The 19714-nt window shown below is 41.8% G+C and overlaps 1 long non-coding RNA gene across 4 annotated transcripts in view; it reads right to left on the bottom strand.

Moving 5' to 3' along the window:
* Positions 1–961: 961 nt before the first annotated feature.
* Positions 962–19714, bottom strand: part of LOC123787523 (uncharacterized) — a 30606-nt gene continuing 11853 nt past the window's right edge. For 2 of the 4 annotated variants that reach the window (XR_015727588.1, XR_015727589.1), the window contains 3 exons: positions 12880–13100; positions 12209–12323; positions 10183–11322 (listed from right to left, as the gene is read on the bottom strand). This is a non-coding gene — a long non-coding RNA (uncharacterized LOC123787523). Of the gene's footprint in view, positions 1830–10182; positions 11323–12208; positions 12324–12879; positions 14018–19714 lie in introns of those variants that run through there. The other 2 variants (XR_015727590.1, XR_015727591.1) reach the window with 2 other exon arrangements.

The raw sequence follows: 19714 nt of genomic DNA, 5'->3' as shown, positions 1-19714 counted from the left end.
GTGTTTTGGTGTTCACCTCTGTCTTGTAACAACCTGCCAAAAACAGTCATCAACAAACAACACAGGCTACAAAGAATACTTCTCCCCACAGTCTTTTTCCCTGGAGGGGTAAACTCGTCAGGAGTAAAGTCTACATCCCGAATTACTGCAGGCACAGTGTCCTTGCCCCTACCTGGCCCTTAGGTCGTTTGTTTTAGGTCCTTGCTGTAGAAGCAGCCCACTTCTATCTACCAACTTTTGTCCTATTCAGCATAGGTAAGGTGACGGACGCTACAGGAAAAACAATCCCGATATTTCAGTGGCCTGGAATAAATTTATTATTTTCCTCTCTTACTACATGTCCATTTTCAGTCAGTAGGAAACACTTCTTTATTTTATCCTCACTTCTGGACTTATGCGGATGGAATCTCTACCAGCTAGAACTTTACCAGTTGTCATGGAAGGTGGAAAGAAACCTACCTGGAAAGTTGTACATTTACCCAAAAGGGGCACCTTTCATTTTCGCTCATATTCCACTGGCTGAAGCAGTCCGATGACTAACCCTAACTTCAAGTTACGCAGAGAAATGGATTTTTTTCATGTCCCCAAAAGAGGAGAAGCAGAAGTATTGATCATAGCACTAGTGACTCCACACCCATTTAGTAAAAAAGTGTGTATATACTCTCCTTACAACACACTCTTGATTTATGTTGGACTTACAGTCTCTAGGGACCTGTGCTTACAGTAAATTAAGGAGACCAGAATTTAATTCCTGAAGCTTCCAGTTTCAAGTGGATATCATTGGCATGGTCCACATATTATGGGGAAAACCTCAAAAATGAGAGAAACATTCATAAGTAGTTACTGGAATGGGGCAACCGAATGTGTGACTATTTTGTTTGCCAAATGTCACAGGAATCTATTTGCTTCTGCGTGGGTACTTCCCTTTTTCTAACCAAGTGGATCCCTTTCTAAGCTTCAAAAAAAAAAAAAAAAGATGATCATTAGTGAGCTCAACTGCCTTAAGACTTTAAGACAGATAGTACGGAATACAATATAATCCAAGTCTAATTTTTCCATTGGTTGTCTGGTTACTCAATAAATATTTGATTGCTTGAGTAATCCCGTGGCCCAGACAAATACTGTGGCCACAGAATATAACAACAATAAGCCAGATGACAAAAAAAGTTTCCATTCCAAATCCATTTGGCCACAGGCACAAAACTCGGTCATAAAGCTGGAAGTACTTCTCCAAGGTTGATGCTGGAACTGATAGGCGCTATTTATAAACTTTGGGAAGATTTTCTAGATAAAATATTTAAACATGCTTTTGGAAAGCAAATGTCTTTGTTCGCTTAGTTGTCCGAGCTCCATTTGATTTGTTAATTTCACTTTTTCTTTGATTTTCCCGAAATTCTCAAAAGAGAAAGTTCATTTTTTCATGTGGCAAAGAGCAAAAAAATTTGCCCATGATTGAGAAAGCTTGTGGACACACAAACATGGACCGAGTGTTCTGTAGAATAAAGGCATTGCCAAAAACGTCTGCTTCATATTGGTGCGTAAGACAAAGGTTTGCTAACCACGGCAGAGCCTCAGGAAGGGTGTTGCTGGGAACCTCGGCATCTTCTTTCAGAGAATTTCCCAGATCTCCCATGGCGAGGACTCCTGCTAAGTCTGGGCTCCAGCGAGTAGGGATATGCCAGGGCAGGGGCCTCTCCCTGCCAAGTTGAAGTGGTTTTAGCTGTGTTGATCTTTTTGTAAATTAAAATTGAGGAAAGAAGTGGGCAGTTTGGTCAGAGGTCCAGAGGTCCACGTGGGCTCCGTTGAGTGGGGACTCAGCATGGGCTCATCTGTAAGATCAGGAGTCAAACCAGAAAAGAATCAAGAGGAGGCAAATGTGGGTAGGGGGTAGCTCCAGAGTACAGGTGGGGACTCCGTCAGGACACAGAGCGGGGGAAGCAGAAGCAGGCTCTGTAACATAAGCAAAGCTGAGTGGAACCATGTAGGGACTAGCCCGCCGTGAGAGATCCCTCCCAAGAGTTCTTCCAGAGGCCAGTTATACCAACTTGAGCTTGTGGTCAAAAGTTACATTCACCAGAGTTCCTCCAGGCTCCCTGGGATGGCTGGCTGGAGGAGGTCTTTCTCCAATCCTAATGGGGCACAAATATTTTGGGGCCCTCATGTAAGAATGAAGCAGTTTTGTTCAGATGAGGAAATAACATCACGCCATTTGGTCCAAGATTCCTCTGAGTCTGACTTGGGAAAATAGTTTATTGAGGCCTTAAAGAGACAAGTACTGACAGTTCCTAAGGGACATGATTCTTAATGGGAGGCCCTTGTGTCCCTGGAAGCACCTGGAATGATTTCAGATGATACAGGGAGAGACCAGAGGTTGTGACTGGAGGGGTTTGGGTGGCTGGGGAAGGGCAGGAGGGAGGAGGGTAGGGAGATCAGACAGAGCAAGGCTGGGTAAGTGGGTACCATGATTCTTCTTCTGGTCTCAGGACTTTGAAAAGGTTCTCCCCTTTCCAGAACCTACCACATCCATCCCTCTGACCCAAGACTTGGGGTCAGCCAGTAGCCAACCCAAGAACTTTGTAGAACAGAGTGATCAAACATGGATGGGGAAAGAGTGGGGCCCCAGAGCCAGTGTGCAAAGAGAACTCAGCCTTCCCTCACTCACCCCACTGCCCAGATCCATGCAGGGAGCTTGGGATCCAGTTGTCTGGGAAGGTTGGTAAGGTTAAGGAGGAGATGTGGCCATCGATTCTTGTTCAACCCCCACTGAGGCAGTGGAGCTCTGTAATTAAGAGTGACTGTGAGGGGGCGCCTGGGTGGCTCAGTAGCTTAAGCATCGGATTCTAGGTTTCAGCTCAGGTCACGGTCTCATTGTGGGATCAAGCCCTGTCATGTCTCTGTGCTGAGCATGGAGCCTGCTTGAGATCACTCTCTCCTTCTCACTCTGCTCCTCCCCTTTCTCACTCGCTCATGCTCTCTCTCTTAAAAAAAAAAAAAAGGGAGTGACTGTGATTCACAGAAAATAATGCTCTGGAATAAAATTATAGGGAAAGACTGTATTCTTCAAGAGTATCAATGCCACCATAAAAGACAAAAAAAAAAAAAAATTCTAGGTTAAAGGAAGCCAGAGAGACACGACAGGCAAATCCAATGCTTGACGCTAGACTGGATCCTATATTTGGTGGGGTAAGGGTGGAGGGGAGAGGGGTGAAGGGGTGGGAGGGCACAGATATGCTATAAGGGGAGTTATTAGGGCAAATGACAAAATTGTAATATGACAGATTAGATGAAAGTATTGCTTCAAGGAAAATACCAAGGCTATGAAAGAGACTATTCCTACTCTTAAGAAATATATAGACAGAGCACAAACAATAAAGGCAATGGGGTAAAATGTTAGCCATGGGTCAATTTTGATCAAGTATATTGTATTAGTTATCATGGATAGGAGGGTAAACATGTAATTTGTCATTCAAACCAGGACACATTTGAGAGTGAAAGGGAACACAATTCAAAGTTATGCCAGGGGGGCGCCTGGGTGGCTCAGGGGCGCCTGGGTGGCTCAGTCGTTAAGCGTCTGCCTTCGGCTCAGGCATGATCCCGCCGTTCTGGGATCAAGCCCCACATCAGGCTCCTCCGCTGGGAGCCTGCTTCTTCCTCTCCCACTCCCCCTGCTTGTGTTCCCTCTCTCGTTGGCTGTCTCTATCTCTCTGTCAAATAAATAAAATCTTTAAAAAAAAATTATGCCAGGACAACAGGTAAAAACCAAGACAGTCCTGGGAAACCAGAACCCCAGTCACTGGTGACCTTTAAAGTACGTTATTGAATACATGATGTAGGGATAATCCAGCAACCGAAAAAATAAAGCGAGAGCACTATTTCAAAAATTCCAGATTGACCATATATTTAAATAGAAAAGAGAAACAATAAAAGTACTATGAGAAGCCATACAATAATTTCCTTCTATATTCTTAGAAAAGGGAATGTCTTTATAACACAAAAACCCAAACAATAAGAATATTTTACATGACAAAAACCATCATAAGCAAAGTGAAAAGACAAATGACACTCTGGAAACAATATCTGCAATTTATATTTCAGATAAAGAGCTAATTAACCTAATATATAAAGAGCTCCTACAAATCAATTTTTAAAATACCATTAACTTCACAAAAAAATGGGCAAAGTATAAGGAGACAATTCACAGAGAAGACAATTAGATGAAAAGTTCCTCAATCTCAGCCATAATATGAGAAATGCAAAATAAAAATAGTATAAGTTATGTTTTACCTATCAGATTAACAGTAAGAAAAAGTTTGATAACATGCTTTGCTTGTGTGGAAGTGAGCACATGACACAACAGTATGACTTATACATTCCTCGTTATAATATAAACTCTTCAAACTTGTAATAATTATTAAATATTCCTTAATCTTGCATTTTAAAGTTTGCTTTTAATACGTTTCAATATTCTAGTCTTTGGTACACTTATATTTTAAAGCATAATAAGTAGCAAAATTTGCTTTTTTCTTCCAGCTGAGCACACCTAATGACCAGAATCTTGACTTTTGAATCATTACCACCACTTGGTGATAGCATGCACTAATTTCATGTTCGTACCTATTGCGTGATAAAACAACCTCTTAATAAATGAATTTATAGCAGCAAATGCTGTCTCGCACAACAAATTCTCTCATTTTTTCATACTTAGGCCTCTCCTCCATGCTCCCTCCCTAACATGCTTAATAGAAGCCAAAATCTTCAGATATCTTTAACCCATCAGTAGCCACATCACCAATGGGATTCTCACTGGATTCTCCAGACCTCACCAGAGCATGTACCCAGGAATCAGGCTGGGGTTATGTTGTTTGTTGTTGATGTTGTTTTGGCCCTCCTTTGATCTTTAGAGTGAATCAGAGCTTTTAGCTCAGACTGTCATTAGCGGTCCCCTCGATGTCACTCTCACCTAAATTAATAGTGCTCTAAAATCCAAACTCCATCTTTAAGACTGGACATCGAAGGTAGACTAGATTAGTTCCACAGAGCGAAGTATTAATCAGCGTTTTACACACACGTGCACTCTGGGGGAAGGAGACAGAGAGAGGGAGGCTTTCAGAAGTCTGGCAGGAAAGGAGCTCTCCCAACAATGAAAGAATGCCGTGGACTGGAATCTGAGATGATCTTTCCGTTTGTAGCTAGATACACCTGAACAACCTGAGGGAGGATGACAAGCAAAGATCTGGATGAAGAGCATACATGTGCATGTATTGTTCTTGGAAAACCAAACTCAGAAATGAGCTACCATGGGTTCCCGGACGACCCTCAGGAAGAATACACAGCTACCCACTTCAGAACACTTAGATACCTGCTTCTCGCCTGGTGCAGAACAGCTGCTCTTTGACAACGTGATCAAAGTGGCAGCGGAAGCGCATGACCCATGTCCCAGCCAGTCCTCCCACTGGCCTGCCCCTGAACTGGGGACTCTCATCCTAGCCATTCTTCTCTCTTGGATCAAGGCATTCAGGCCTCAGTTAAAATGCAAATGTCACCTGATAGGGATGACACACGCGGCTGCTATCAGCCCTAACACTTCATCCCATTAAGTGACCGAGTGAGTGAGTGGCCTATCAGGGACCCTTAGTAACTAAGGAACAAAACAGGTGTGTGTTGATGATAGAGCAGGAGTTGGGAAAACTCTGGAACCTGAGAAAAGAAGGATAGAACAAGTACGTTTTGGTGGTAGAGAAGGAACTGTAAACTTTAGAATCTGCGGGGTGGAAACGTCCAGGTGGGTTGCCACTGTTAAGGACTCCGGAATTCATAGGAGAGACTGAGCATCTGGGGGTGGCCTCTTACACCTACTAGTTTACGTTCTTTTCTTCCTCCCCTTTTCTCCCCTTCTCCCTTTTGCAATTATTTCTGCAATTATCAGAAGATACTACACTAGATGTTAGAGGCATCATCCTTGGCTTTCAACATGGCTTGTCTACATTTTAATGCCATTTAATTTCCCAAAGGGAACACTATTCTTCATGCCCTGTACAGAATGAAGCTGATGATTTCACCTGCTTTGTTCACTAGGACTCTCGATAATGGAGCGAGAGTACATGGCAGGAAAAGTCTCATTTCTGAGCCTGGTACACCAGTGACAGCATTGACTGGTAACATCCTTCAGAGTCCTGTACCTTATTATTATTTTTTTTTTAAAGATTATCTATTTACTTGAGAGAGCGAGAGAGAGCAGAGCAAGGAAGAACACCGGTGGTGGGGGTGGAGAGACAGGGAAAGGGAGAAGCAGACTTTCTGCTGAGCAGGGAGCCCGATGCAGACGGAGCTGGATCCCAGGACCCTGGGGCCATGACCTGAGTCGAAGGCAGATGCTTAACCGACTCAGCCACCCGGGCGCCCCAAGAGTCCTGCACCTTAGAAACGCAGCGCATGTAACTCTTGCCATACAGACCTGTACTTACCCTTTAGTTAGAACTATATCCAGTAAATATGTACTTTGTTTGATTCATTCAGTCATAGTTGAATTTTTCTTAAGTCTATAGAGAGTCTACTGTTTGTTCTACCATATTGATGATGGGATTTGAGAATCTTTCTATTGTTTTCTAAGTACTTGGTGTGCAATCAGTTGGTGAGGTCACATAGTAACTGTCCAGACTCCTCTAGATTTTCCACTAAAGAAAAAACTTCCCTGTGCCTGTGTTTAACTCAGAAAGCTTATTTAGCCATTTGATTTTGTATGAATTTTTCCAAAATAAAGTTTAATCCGACGGCATTAAGCTTAAAATATTAAAATCACTTTAGCAAGTATTAGAAGCAATATTCTAAATGATATATAGCAAAATATAAAGGATAAGACACCACATTTACCATTTGAAAGTTTTCCTCTCTAATTTCTAATTATTACAATTTGTTCATTCCACAAATTTCACCAAGCACCGGCTGGGTACAGGCTTTGGGCCGGGCACCGAGCAGACAGTGCAAATACAATTACAGCCAAAGTCTCGCTCTGCTCTCCTCCAGGAGCATTTCTCTCCTGAGCTTAAACAAAACCAGACCCCGGAGACAAATGAGCTGTACGCTAAAGGTTTGAGTGTAGAGTTGGCTGTTGGAAACTCACACCCTAATTTCAGCCGCGAAGAAAGACATCGGGGGCAGGTAGATTCCAGCACCACCAACCAACGGGATGTATTCATCCGCCTGAAACCCAGTCCTGAGGAATCTGCCTCGAATCCCACTAACTACAATTGAGACATCAGTTTTGGGGGCATTGGGGGACTCAGGAGACAAGAAACACGTGTCACTAGGATCTTCTGAACAAGGGCAGAAAACCCAGAGCACAACAAATAGTTTCCGTTCCTCCACTGGCATAAGAGAAGGCATCTCCAAAAGCAAACAGTCCTCATATGTTCCCACTTGTGGATCAAAAGGCAGTTGAACCCAGGGGAGGGGAGAAGTGTGAGATCATTCGTAAGTGCGTGTTTACTGCTCTCGGGCCGGAAGGACTGAGCCTCTCGTGCAAATACCTGGCACTCGGCTCCAGGCAGGCGCCCAGCATGCAAGCTTTTGGGGTCGGAGCCGAGCCACGCTGGCCGGTTCCTTTAATGACTCCCCCGAGCGGCGGGCCCCCCACACCTTGGCGGGTGCGGCCATTGTCCACCAACTTACCGCTCTTTTCTCAGCGACACTTGTCCTGCAGCGCACTGCCTGAAGGACGGAGGAACCTGCTTGCCGCGTCTCCACCGGCATTTTCCTGGATGCCCCAGGCAGTTTAATTTATTTAAACCACCCGGATGCCCTCCTGCCTCCACGGGTCAAGCTGGGAGCCGGAACTCGTTGGGATCCTTCCTCTTGTATATTTTCCTGACTCCTCCCCTCGGCCCTGCTTCCGGCACATTCACCTACCCAGGCTTGGGTGGTACTAGCCCCTGCCCCCGCGTGCCAACCTTGCTGGTGTGCACCACTAAGTGCCTCTGATACTCCCACGCTTGTCCACGTGTTCCCTTGCACGTGTTAAACGTGCATTGAGGTCTGGGACCGGGTCTGTCTTACCTTTGACGTTGCTGTCACATAGAGTGGCAGACACTCAGAAAACCTTTGATAACTGAGGGAATGTATCTCCTAGCATGATGGTTAGCTTTCCAAACAGAGGAGGGAATCACAGCACTAGTTGCAACTCCACATTGCTCCCCTGACAAAACGCCAACACATGTTGGCAATGCATATGATTTCACATAGATTTATATTCAGTTTTTTCTCTACCTCTCCAAACACAAAGAATTGTATAACATTGTTCTCCATACAGAATATCTTCTCAAAAAATTTTGGAATTATTGTATACAGAATTTTAAAAGTAGGGTTTTATTATTGGAATTATTGTGTACAGAATTTTAAAAGTAGGGTTTTAAAAAAGATTTTATTTATTTGAGAGAAAGAGTATGGGTGGGGGAAGGGGCAGACGGAGAGGGAAAAGCAGATGCCGCACTGAGTGGGGAGCCCAAGGTGGGGAGGCCTGATCCCAGGACCCCTAGGTCACGATCCCAGCTGAAGTCAGACACTTAACCGCCTGAGCCACCCAGGCGTCCCTAGAGATAGATTTAAAGAAAATCTGGAAGGGCTTAAAAGAGATACAAATTGATTTCTCCATAAACTTTAGAGCACCATTCTAAATAGTATTCAGTAAAGAACAATCTTTTTAAAATCTAAGTTCCAAAGCCAATGTTCACAGGTGTTCTATTCTTCATTTCTTCTATTTTTCTGGCCAAAGAGTGTTATCTATCCTGACTCTGCATATGACTTGGATAGTGCCACAGCACTATGGTATTCAGTCTCAATTACATGTGTATGAATCACATAAACTGTGTAAGACTTTGCAGTGTTTTAATGCATTATATGCATCTAGTTTGAATACTATTTTCCCTGAAATGGACCTTTCTCTTGGTGCTAAAGAAATAGTCTTGGACCAAGAAATTCAAAATGAATAGTAGGAGAACTATATTAGGTATGTTTATTGTGCATAACAACCTGTGTCAGGACTGGACTGGTTTTATATTAAAACATATTAATGAAATACCTGATGTAACTAATATTTTATAAATGCTCTAACATGTGGCCCTTTATCATTTTGGCAATACTGAATTCAGATAAAGACTTCTCACACTGGATGTGGAGAAAAAGGAACCTTCACACACTGTTGGTGGGAATGCAAGCTGGTGCAACCACTGTGGAAAACAAAATGGTGGCTCCTCAGGAAGTAAAAAAAAAAAAAAAAAAAAATAGAACTACCCTATGACCCAGGAATCATACTACTGGGTATTTACACCAAAAATACAAAAACACTAATTTAGGGGTACCTGGCTGTCTCAGTCAGTAGAGCATGTGACTCTTGATCTTGGGGTTATAAGTTCAAGCCCCATGATGGGTGTAGAGAGTACTTAAAAATAAAAAATCTTAAAAAAAACACTAATTCAAAAGGATTTTTAAAAAGGATATTTGCCCCCCCATGTTTATAGCAGCATTATTTACAACAGCCAAATTATGGAAGGAGCCCAAGTGTCCATCGATTGATAAATGGTACAATAAAGTTGTGATATATTACATATATATGTATTACATACATATATATAACACACATATATATAAAGATGTGATATATATATATATATATATATATATATATATATATATATATATATATATATATATATATATAATGGAATATTATTCAGCCGTAGAAAGAACTCTTGCCATTTGCAACAACATGGATGGATCTAGAGAGTATAACGCTAAGTGAAATAAGTCAGTCAGAGAAAGACAAATACGATTTCATTCATATGTGGAATTTAAGGCACAAAATAAAGAAACAAAGGGAAAAAAGAAGAGGGAGAGAGAGACAAACCAAGAAACACACTCAATTATAGAGAACAAACTAATGACTACCAGAGGGAAGGAGGTGGGGGGATGGGTGAAATAGGTGATGGGGATTAAGGAGGGCACTTGTGTGATGAGCACCCAGTGTTGTATGGAAGTGTTGAATCACTATATCGTACACCTGAAACTAATATAACACTGTATATTAACTAACCGGAATTAAAACAAAAAAGCTCCCCCAAATAAATAACCTCAAATTTGGTTCCCCAAAACACATTCCAAAAAATTTATTCTGTAAAAACAATTTATTTTTTTATTTTGGAAAAAGAAAAAAACACCCAGATTCCTCGATGCTTTCATAATCATCAGTACACGTTCATACTTTGATTCAACGTTCAGGAAGAATTTATGGTTTAGAAAAATAACCTTTGTAGCAATACCTGCAGATGAATGGGGTAGTGTAGACAGATCCCACAGGTGGGAATGATTAGGAAACGGACACAGAGAAAATGAGCAATGTAATCATTTCCCCGCTGCCCTGAAATAATCTGATAAATAAACTGTAGAGCAGTTGATACAGAGACAATGAGAAGATCAGTCACACATCTTCCATCTCTTTAAAACATGCATGTCGATTCTGATTTGTGCTGAACGAAAGGCTGTGTCTTATGCCTATACTTTTTTCCCCCCCAGAATGAATGTCAGAGAAATAACTCATTACACGGCCTGGAGATTGTACTCAAATGGTTGGTGGAGAGGTGAAGGCCTCCCCAGCCACGTGGGGAGCTAGCATTCCTGCCCTCCTGCTCCTGTTTGCCAGCGGTCGGCACAGGTAGGGGCTCAGCATTTATGCACTGAGCTGGTGTGCAGCAAATAAAAGCAAAAGGGAACTTTAGTTTCGTCCCCCTCCTACGACTTGGCGTTATCAGGCACTTCGGTAGTAAAACTCTGTGTTCATAAAAATACAGATAATGTACATAGTTCTGCATTTTCCAAGTTTTCTACTATAAGCATGCATTATTTTTATAATTAGAAAAAAAAACCTTGTAAAGAAATGAAGAGAAGAGGTGTGGGGAGGCAGTTTTCCTCCAAGCACCTGAAGCCGCAATGAAGACTGAATCTTCCTCATCGCAGGGGCTAGAGAAGGATCGAATGTGCTGGAGTTGAAACCAGAGAGGTTTCAATTAGGGAGGCACATGGCATAGTTTTGCGGGGGAAGAGCCCCCAGTCTGATGAAGATCTCCTTCCTCTGTAACTGAAACCTCTTATGCTTCAGCCTTTAGCCATTATGTCTTACTCTGAGGGCGGCAAAGAGGAAAACAATTGGCTCACTTCCTCACCTACCTTCTCAAACGGACCTGCACAGTTCTCTCTGAGACGACACGGCATGCTTCTTCAGGAAATGGGGGGTTCTTAGTCCTGCAGACCCTGCAGCGGGGTTTGGAGTGGGCTCTTTGGGAGAAAGACCAGAAAATATGATGAGATCAGGAACCTGCATATTCTCACCAGAAAAGGACGGGTGGTCCAGCGAAGGGACTCGTCCCCCTCAGGTCACCACATCACCATTTTCTTGGAAGCAACACGGCAGGGCGCAGCTCGTGTATGTGGGTAGATTTGAAGACTTATGAGGGTGGGAGCAGTTGGGCACACGGAGAAGGTGGGAAAGACAGTCTGAGAGAGAAAGGAGGGACGTAACGGCACAGACTGAGAAATGAGTGACAGGAGACCCTGCGGTCCCAGGACAACTCTGAGAATGGCCACTTCATCCCTTCGTTCCCAATGGCTTCCCGTGCCCTGTTTCCATTTTTCCTGAGGTCCAGCTATGCTCCTGTCCTTGGGAGTCTGCGAGGTACCCCTGTATCCTCATCTTCTGCTCCTTTTCTTTGGTCATGAGCTAGCTTGAGTGGATTACCTACAGCTAGAAGGAAACTGAAGAGAATTTTGCACACATCCTTTTGGTTTGCCTCTGTTTAGGGTGCTTTCATCCTGAATAAACAAGTTTTTTAACTTGAATAAAGCCAAAGCTAGCTCTCATGCTCTTTACAATATTTACCCTTGGTGTTACTCTTCAAATAGCCATTTGCACCTCAAGATCATATAAATATTCAACTGTATTTTTTGTTGTGTTTTATTTTGTTTGTTTTTCTTTATTGTTTCTTTGTATTTTCCTTTGGTTCTTGTGTGGTTTTATTTGTTACATTAAAACCTCAAATCAGGCTGGGATTTATTTGAGCACAAGGTGTGTAGTATAAGAAAGGTATCGATCTTTACTTTTTTCAACGGTTGTAGAAAAAGAAGCCAGAGTTTGAGCAAAGGTTCTGGGCACGCTGTTTCTTACCTCGCCTCGTCCGGATTCCTTTCTAACAGAGCTTCTGGTTTCTAAAAACCTTGAATCTATAAACGTCTTCTGAAGTTGGTCCTTTGTTCTTGGCTTATTACAGTTTCACGAATTCCTGGACATGAACAAACAAGGCACAGTGATTGATTTCCTTCGGAGAGTCTGTCCCACGGATATGGGTACCCTGGGAAAGGGGCCTAGAGCTTTCCTACCACTGATCTATCCATCCGTCTATATAAATGTCTCCCAGTCTCTCATGCCTCAAACAAATTCGCTGTAATCAGTTCACCCCCTCCTCACTGCCTTACTATCTTCCTGGCACACAGTACAATAAAGCCTGCTTCTCTAGAGAATAACTAAACCAAAGACACTGTGTTCCATTTTTATGATGAGACACATATTTCCCAACAAGAGACAAATCCTTCATTTCAAAGGATTGAAGGGATAATACTTCTAAAACATTCCAGCTAGTTGAACGAAGGGCACTGACAAAAGTCGGCTCCAACTTTTAGTTGGCTCTGAACCCATAGCATGCTCATTTGATTGTGAATTGGATTAGCTTTTGCTCATTTGACACTCCTGCCTCTTGTTATTTTGCTCTAAAGAGAGGAAAATGTGTTCACGGTCATGTTGGCCCCTGGTACGATCTGCTCAACATGAGGCATACGTACACTTGCACTGAAGATAGCCCCGTTCTTGCAGACATGTTTTCGACACTTAGGCGTACAAAGTGGTGGGCTGTGTCTGTGCCACTTCGTCTCTTAACTGATGAATCTGACTCCATGGTACTGGCCTTCTGGGACTGCTATGCCTCAGTTAGTCTCCTTCAGCTCTTTTTCTGCCCCTTTGTGTATGGATCTCTCTTTCTGTCTCCTTCCTCTGGCTCCTGTAACTGACCACAACAGAGAATGCAAACGCATTTCACATTTTCCTATTGTATTTCTAGTTATGAAATAGTGCTCCTTGTTACCTTTTTAAAATTTGAAATGCAGATATGCAAAATAGTTTCGATTTCTGCACCGAAAGGATAAATCAAACTGTTTAAACTGATATGAGGGGCGCCTGGGTGGTTCAGTCGTTAAGTGTCTGCCTTCGGCTCAGGGTGTGATCCTGGCGTTCTGGGATGGAGCCCCGCATCAGGCTCCTCTGCTGAGAGCCTGCTTCTTCCTCTCCCACCCCCCTGCTTGTGTTCCCTCTCTCGCTGGCTGTCTGTCAAATAAATAAATAAAATCATAATAAAATAAAATAAACTGATATGACCCAAGCTGTGGATCATGGATGGGTCCTAGACAAAGAAAATAAATAGTTCATATTCTATTCCTCCTGTTTCCCATTGAAGACTGGCATGACCCTCCTCTTCCCTGTCCTCCCTCCCTGTGCACAGCTTCCCCTCCCCACCTGCTGCTCTGCTCCCACCTATCTTCCCATTCACCACCAACTACCCATCCTTTGTTTTCCTTATCTTCAATAGAACACAATGTTAACTGCAGTGGGCTCCCATTTCTACTGTCAGCCTTGCAGCCTCACTCCCACTAGATGGCGCTCATTCTGACCAGGCTGCCACTCTTTCCTCCTACCTGCATGGCTCAGACTCAAACTGGGCACTGATCACAGTATACACTCTTCCAAAGCAGACCGTTGAGGCCAGATGGTACTGCCAACCCCTTCCAAGGCCCGTGCTCATTCCAAGAAATCACCACGCAAGATCTCAAGTACTCACAGCCAATACAGTGGCAGATATTGTTGGTAATAATTTCCCTTGTTCATTGGTATCTTTGGATTTGTTGGCTACAGAATGTGCCACCGATGCTAGAAAAAAAATCACATTGAATTTTCTTTTGTTAAAAAATTTTTGTAAAACTTTGTTGAAGTTTTTGTAAAATGCAAAAAATGTCGAGAAATCCATGACGAACAGAAGAGCAAGATGACCAGAAATTTTAGACGAAAGGAGCTGCTGGAAAGAGATAGTAGAAAGAAAGGGATGGAACGTAGGCTGTAATTTGAACCTCTACTAATTACATGGCCCTACTGTTGATATGCTTGTAGTTTGGGGTTTTTTTTTCTTTTTCATTTTTTAAAGTCTCTGTAAAACATTTCTTTAAATAAGTTTGATTTTTAAAACGTTTGTGTCAGGGCGTCTGGGTGGCTCAGGCAATTAAACGTCTGACTCTTGATCTCAGCTCAGGTTTTGATCTCAGGGTCGTGAGTTCAAGCCCCATGTTGGGCTCTGCTCTGGGCGCGGAGCCTACTTTAAAAAAAAAAAAAAAGTTTGTGTTGTTTCTGCAGGCTGGAAGTGTCCTCAAATATACACAAATTCTAATAGCAATAAGAACCCAAAAAAGAAAGGAGATTGTGGAAGTAACCAGTCAAATGGAAATGTCTCAGGTCGAGCTGGAAAGACCTATGAACTCTGTGGAGGACAGAAGTCACCAAAGAAAGCTGAAGAACAAGACTGAAGTGGCAGACAATCACAATGGCTTAATGTAACCATTAATGATGCATTTGCTTTTGATTCTATAAGTAAAGTTTTATAATTTGTTAGGACTGTGTAGCACCTAATAGTTGATGGAAATTGGACATTTGGTAAATATTTGTTGAATGAAAGAAAAAAATCTTTAATAACTGATCATTTTTGCCAAATTTAAAACTCATGAATCTGGCTCAGTTTAGAGATGGGTTGGATTGGAGTTCTGTATAAGAAATAAAAGTCATGAGGGTGGATGGGCTATATTAGAGATGGCTGTGAAAGCCAAAGGGAATAGTTTAGCATTTCCAGGGTAGCCAATGGGACCTATGGTTGTGTAAATGCACAGAACTGACCTCGTGAACTAGACCCCTTGAGGATGAGGGTCTATCCAGAACCAAGCTAAGCACAAATCAGGTGCTTAATCTGTAATGGTAAAAGAAATGATAAAGCCGGTGATGAAAGGGGATTGGTCTGACTGTGATGTACAAAGATCAAGAGAGGAGATGGCGGATGCAGGCCGACCAGGTGGGAATGTGGTATGAATGTCCCAATGTGGGATAAGGAGGTGTACTGGCAATAGGAATGGACAGGTGGAATTAAGATAGAATGGGGAGTTAATAAGATATGGTGACTGACCCCACCTGGGTGAGAGTCTTTCCCCATATAGATGCCAATTCCTGGGAAGGGAGGTAAGGCAGTGTGGAGCAGTGGTTAGGAGCTCAGTCTTTAAATCCAAACAAACGAAGGTTTGAATTCTGCATCCACTATTTACTAGCTGTATGACCTTGGGAAAGGTGTTTAATCTCTCCCAGCCCAATTTCTTCTTTTGTAAAATAGCAGAGTTGTGAGAAGTAAATGAAATAATGCATGTAAAATACTTATAATAGTACCTGGAAGAAAATACATGTTCAATGAAAGTTAGCTATGGTCATTTTCCCTCTGTTCCACCTACTCATCAAAGATTTTCCAGAAAGGAGATGGTGTTCCATTTTCCCACGGCAAAATGACCATTAGTTCTCCAAACAGTCCAAGCCAAAAAAAATGTAGCGGTGTGTTTCAGTGGTTACCATGGTCGCAGTCGCTGGTCATGAAACTTCTCATGCAGATAAATCAGGTCGACCTTAGCTGACATATAGTAATCACTATTGACAAGAAGGAAACCAGGTTCGTGTCATAATATGATTTATTTGCCCTTAGTGGGAAACTATCACTGCCAAATTACTTTCTTTTTGGAAACCATCATTGGAAATCTTAAATTCATCTCATATTCAGTGCAAAACAAAACAAGCTTGATAATAAAACAACTGTTTGGGGTTGAAGGTGATCAACTTTGTCATTGTTAGCAAGAATCCTGGCACACGTGTACTGCATCATTTATATTTTCGAGGCTATAAGTTAATACCTACATTGGCATTTCTGTGAAAGTCCTTCCCTCCTCATACCACTAACCAAAGTTCATGTTTTTCTTTGTGTCCTAACACCAGTACCCCTCCGATCACAAACCTGCATGCACACACACACAGTCACAACTCCTGTTGTGAAAAATCTAACTCTATCCTTTTCTGAAATTTGGCCTCCTGGTTTTGATTAACCGAAAAGGGTCAAGACAAAGTTTTGATAAATGGCAGGAGGCAGATCGTGCAGAAACGTGCTATTCTGGCCAAGGAATGTCCTCAGTTTGAGAACATAAGATAAGAAACAGGAAATGAAAAAGAAAATAAAAATCTCCCCCAATTGTAAAGTGTATTAATGGTCAATAACCTTCTGAAGATTATTTCTCTTTAAACATCCGGAAATAGGCTCTTGGTGACTTCCTGGCTAGTTGAGCATTACTTTTTATGAGATACGAGACCAAGATCCACACAAGTTTAGAACAAAATGAAATGAGCCACATTTTCCAATTGAGTATTAGTTATCTTTCTTTCGTTATTGTCCTTAAATTAAGAGAGACTATATCTCCACAAAAAACAATTTTGTCAATTACATTTTCTTTTATTTGTTCATGCATTTATTCATTCAACAAACATCTATTTTAAAACACCTATATATTTCAAATGACTGAAACACAGTTTTATTTTTGTCTGTTCTCCTTATGAGATGACTAAGGAATATGTAAGGAGCCTGTGGATCTTGTGGCTGTCCTTCTGTTTAGAGCCAGTCTAGATAAATCTAATTTGTCTAGGGGCAGATGTCAATAGCCCATTAGGCCTCAGATCTGATAACACATTCCTCAACCAGCTTTATCAGTAACATATTGACATTTTGATCTTCATTTGTTTACCTTCTATGTTTCATTTCTCATTTGGTTCCAAATTTGGGTGGAGATGTTTATTGAACTCCCAAACCCGAACATCTTGGTGCTTTAGCTAGGAAACAGTCACAGGTACAAGGGTTGACCTTGAAGATTTAAAAAAAAATGTAGGGAGTAATGCTTCTGTTCTGAAAAAGGTGGGAAGTTAATTCTTTTTTGTTTTTTTCTTTTAAGTAGGCTCCATGGGGAGCATGGAACCCAATGTGGGTGCAGGGTGTGGAGCTCAACATGGGGCTTGAAGTCAATGACCCTGAGATCAAGACCTGAGCTGAGACCAGAAGTCGGAGGCTTAAATGACTGAGCCACCCAGAAGTTAATTCTTCTAGTGAGCTGCAACTTGCCTTAAACAACAGAGGCACAGCTTAACCTAGTATTCCAGGGAGGTTAAGGTAGGGATTAGTTCATTAAAAAAGAGGAGGTTTTGTTTGTTTGTTTGTTTAAGATTTATTTATTTATGGGGGGGGGAGAGGGCAAGAGAGAATCTTAAGCAGACTTCGCACAGAGCACAGCACAACTCAGGGCTTGATCCCATGACCCTGAGATCATGACCTGAGCCAAAATTAAGAGTTAAATGCTTAACCGACTAAGCTACCCAGGTGCCCCCTAAAACGAGTTTTTGAGCCCAAAGAGGGCTCAGTGAAAAACAAGCAGAGTATCAGTATACAGATCTTTCAGACAATATTCTTCCAAGAAAGTACATTAAGGTTTACTCTCTACTGTGGGGTGAGATTTACAGGCATGCTTTGCCTGTTGAAAGAGATCTGAAATTACCCATCTACATTAGTAGGGGTGTGACTTGGTCTAATTAAGGGACACATCTAAAGCCACATTCTCCAATCAGCATCACCAGAAATAAAGCTCTTGTTTTGATATCCTTTTATATGCCTCGGCTGGTTTCAAGCTCAGTGGGGGAATAAAGAATATTATTTATTGATTCTCTTGCTCCATTCCTAATAATTCAGACATCCAAACAGATACACCAGGAGTCTGTCATTTAGAATAGAAAACGGATACACCAGGAGTCTGTCATTTAGAATGTATGTAGGTTGAAAGGCTCTTCCCATCACATAGAGTTGTCAGTCATCTTCTCAGCGCCTCCCTAGCTATGAAAGAACAGGTGAAGGTCACTAGAAACGGGAGGAAAGTAATATGAAAGGACAGAGATCAAACCAAACAAATAAAGGAACTCAGAGAAAGAAAGGTAATGAGGGAGTGGAAAACATTTCTTTTTTAAATCACTAAAGTGCGCAGAGACAAGAGATGTTGCATTCACGAGCAAGAATAGGAAGCTATAGAAAAAGAACTTTTGAAATAACATCCCCCCCCAAAAAAAGCTCTTGTAAATTAAAACTATTGGGCAAATATGAAAAATTCAACAAAAGTGCTAGAAAAGAGGCCGAAAAATCCTCCCAGAAAAGAAGAATGTGCTGCTGAATGAGTGGAAAATAGGAGAGAGAAGATAAAAGGTTTCAATCATTCTAGGAGATCCAACATCTCGATCATAGGGGATCCAGAACGAGAGAATAGAAAAAAATGTAGAGGAGGAAGGTAGGAAAGAATGAATTCAAGGAAATTCCGTAGAACTGAAGGACATGAGTTTACCAATTGAAGGAACCTACTAAGCAACTTGACCAATAAATTAGAAACACACACACACACACACACACACATATATCAGGGAGATCACTGTGAAATTTTATTTTATTTTTTCTTAAAGATTTTATTTATTTATTTGAGAGAGTGAGATAGAGATAGCGACAGAGCAAGTGGGGAGGAGAGGGAGAAGGAGGCTCCCTGCAGAGCAGGGAGCTGATGTGGGGCCCCATCCAAGGACCCCAGGATCATGATTCAAGCCAAAGGCAGATGCTCAACCAATTGAGCCACCCAGGTGCCCCTCATTGTGACATTTTAGAACACTGGGTGCAAAAAATTAGATCCGAAGAGCCTCCAGAGAGAGGAGAACACACACCCACACACACACACACACACACACACACACACACATATAAAAGACAGAGAAGTGAACTTATATCAGGTTTCACAAAACAACTCTGGAAACTAATAGAAGAAATTCCTTCAAAATTATGAAAAAGAATGATTCCCAACTAAGAATTTTATACCCTGTTAAAATGTCAATCAAGGCTGAGAATAGAATAAAATCATATATGCAAGGTCTCAATATATTTCCCTTCCACTCATTGCTCAGGAAGCCTCTTGAGTGTGGATTCCATCAAAATGGCTGAATAAATCAAGAAAGAAGATGACATGGGATCCCAGAAATATGAATCAAGAAAGGAGATTACGGCAATTCTAACAGTGATGGTAAAGGGAGATCCTAGGATAACAACTTCATTGCAGACCTTAAGATAAAACCAATCCAGTTGCTAGTAATAGGATGAAGGGCTCAGAAGGGATGTTTCAAAAATTAAAAAACAGAAAAGAAAAGAAAAATTAAACAAAGAAATCGAAAGATGTGTTTGAAATTACTGAAAGATTTATTTTGCTGGCATGGAGTTTGGGGATAGATTAATGATACAAAAAAACCTAAGCAAAGGAAAAGAATTATTATCTCCAAGGAAAATAGAAAGCTGTACAACAAGTATATTACATGGCTCTTCTGTGCATATGAATGTTGATTTAACCAAAACCTATGACATATTTATAGCAGTAAGCATAGTGGGGTGCAGAGAAGAAATGCTGGAGAGAAGAAACAGTTTAAGAGCAATAA

This window comes from Ursus americanus, chromosome 19 (assembly GCF_024610735.1).
Source record: "Ursus americanus isolate L20-20 chromosome 19, mUrsAme1.1.p, whole genome shotgun sequence".
Lineage (NCBI taxonomy): Eukaryota > Metazoa > Chordata > Mammalia > Carnivora > Ursidae > Ursus > Ursus americanus.
The sequence above is the reverse complement of the archived record's forward strand: the minus strand, read 5'-3'. Positions and strand labels throughout refer to the sequence as shown.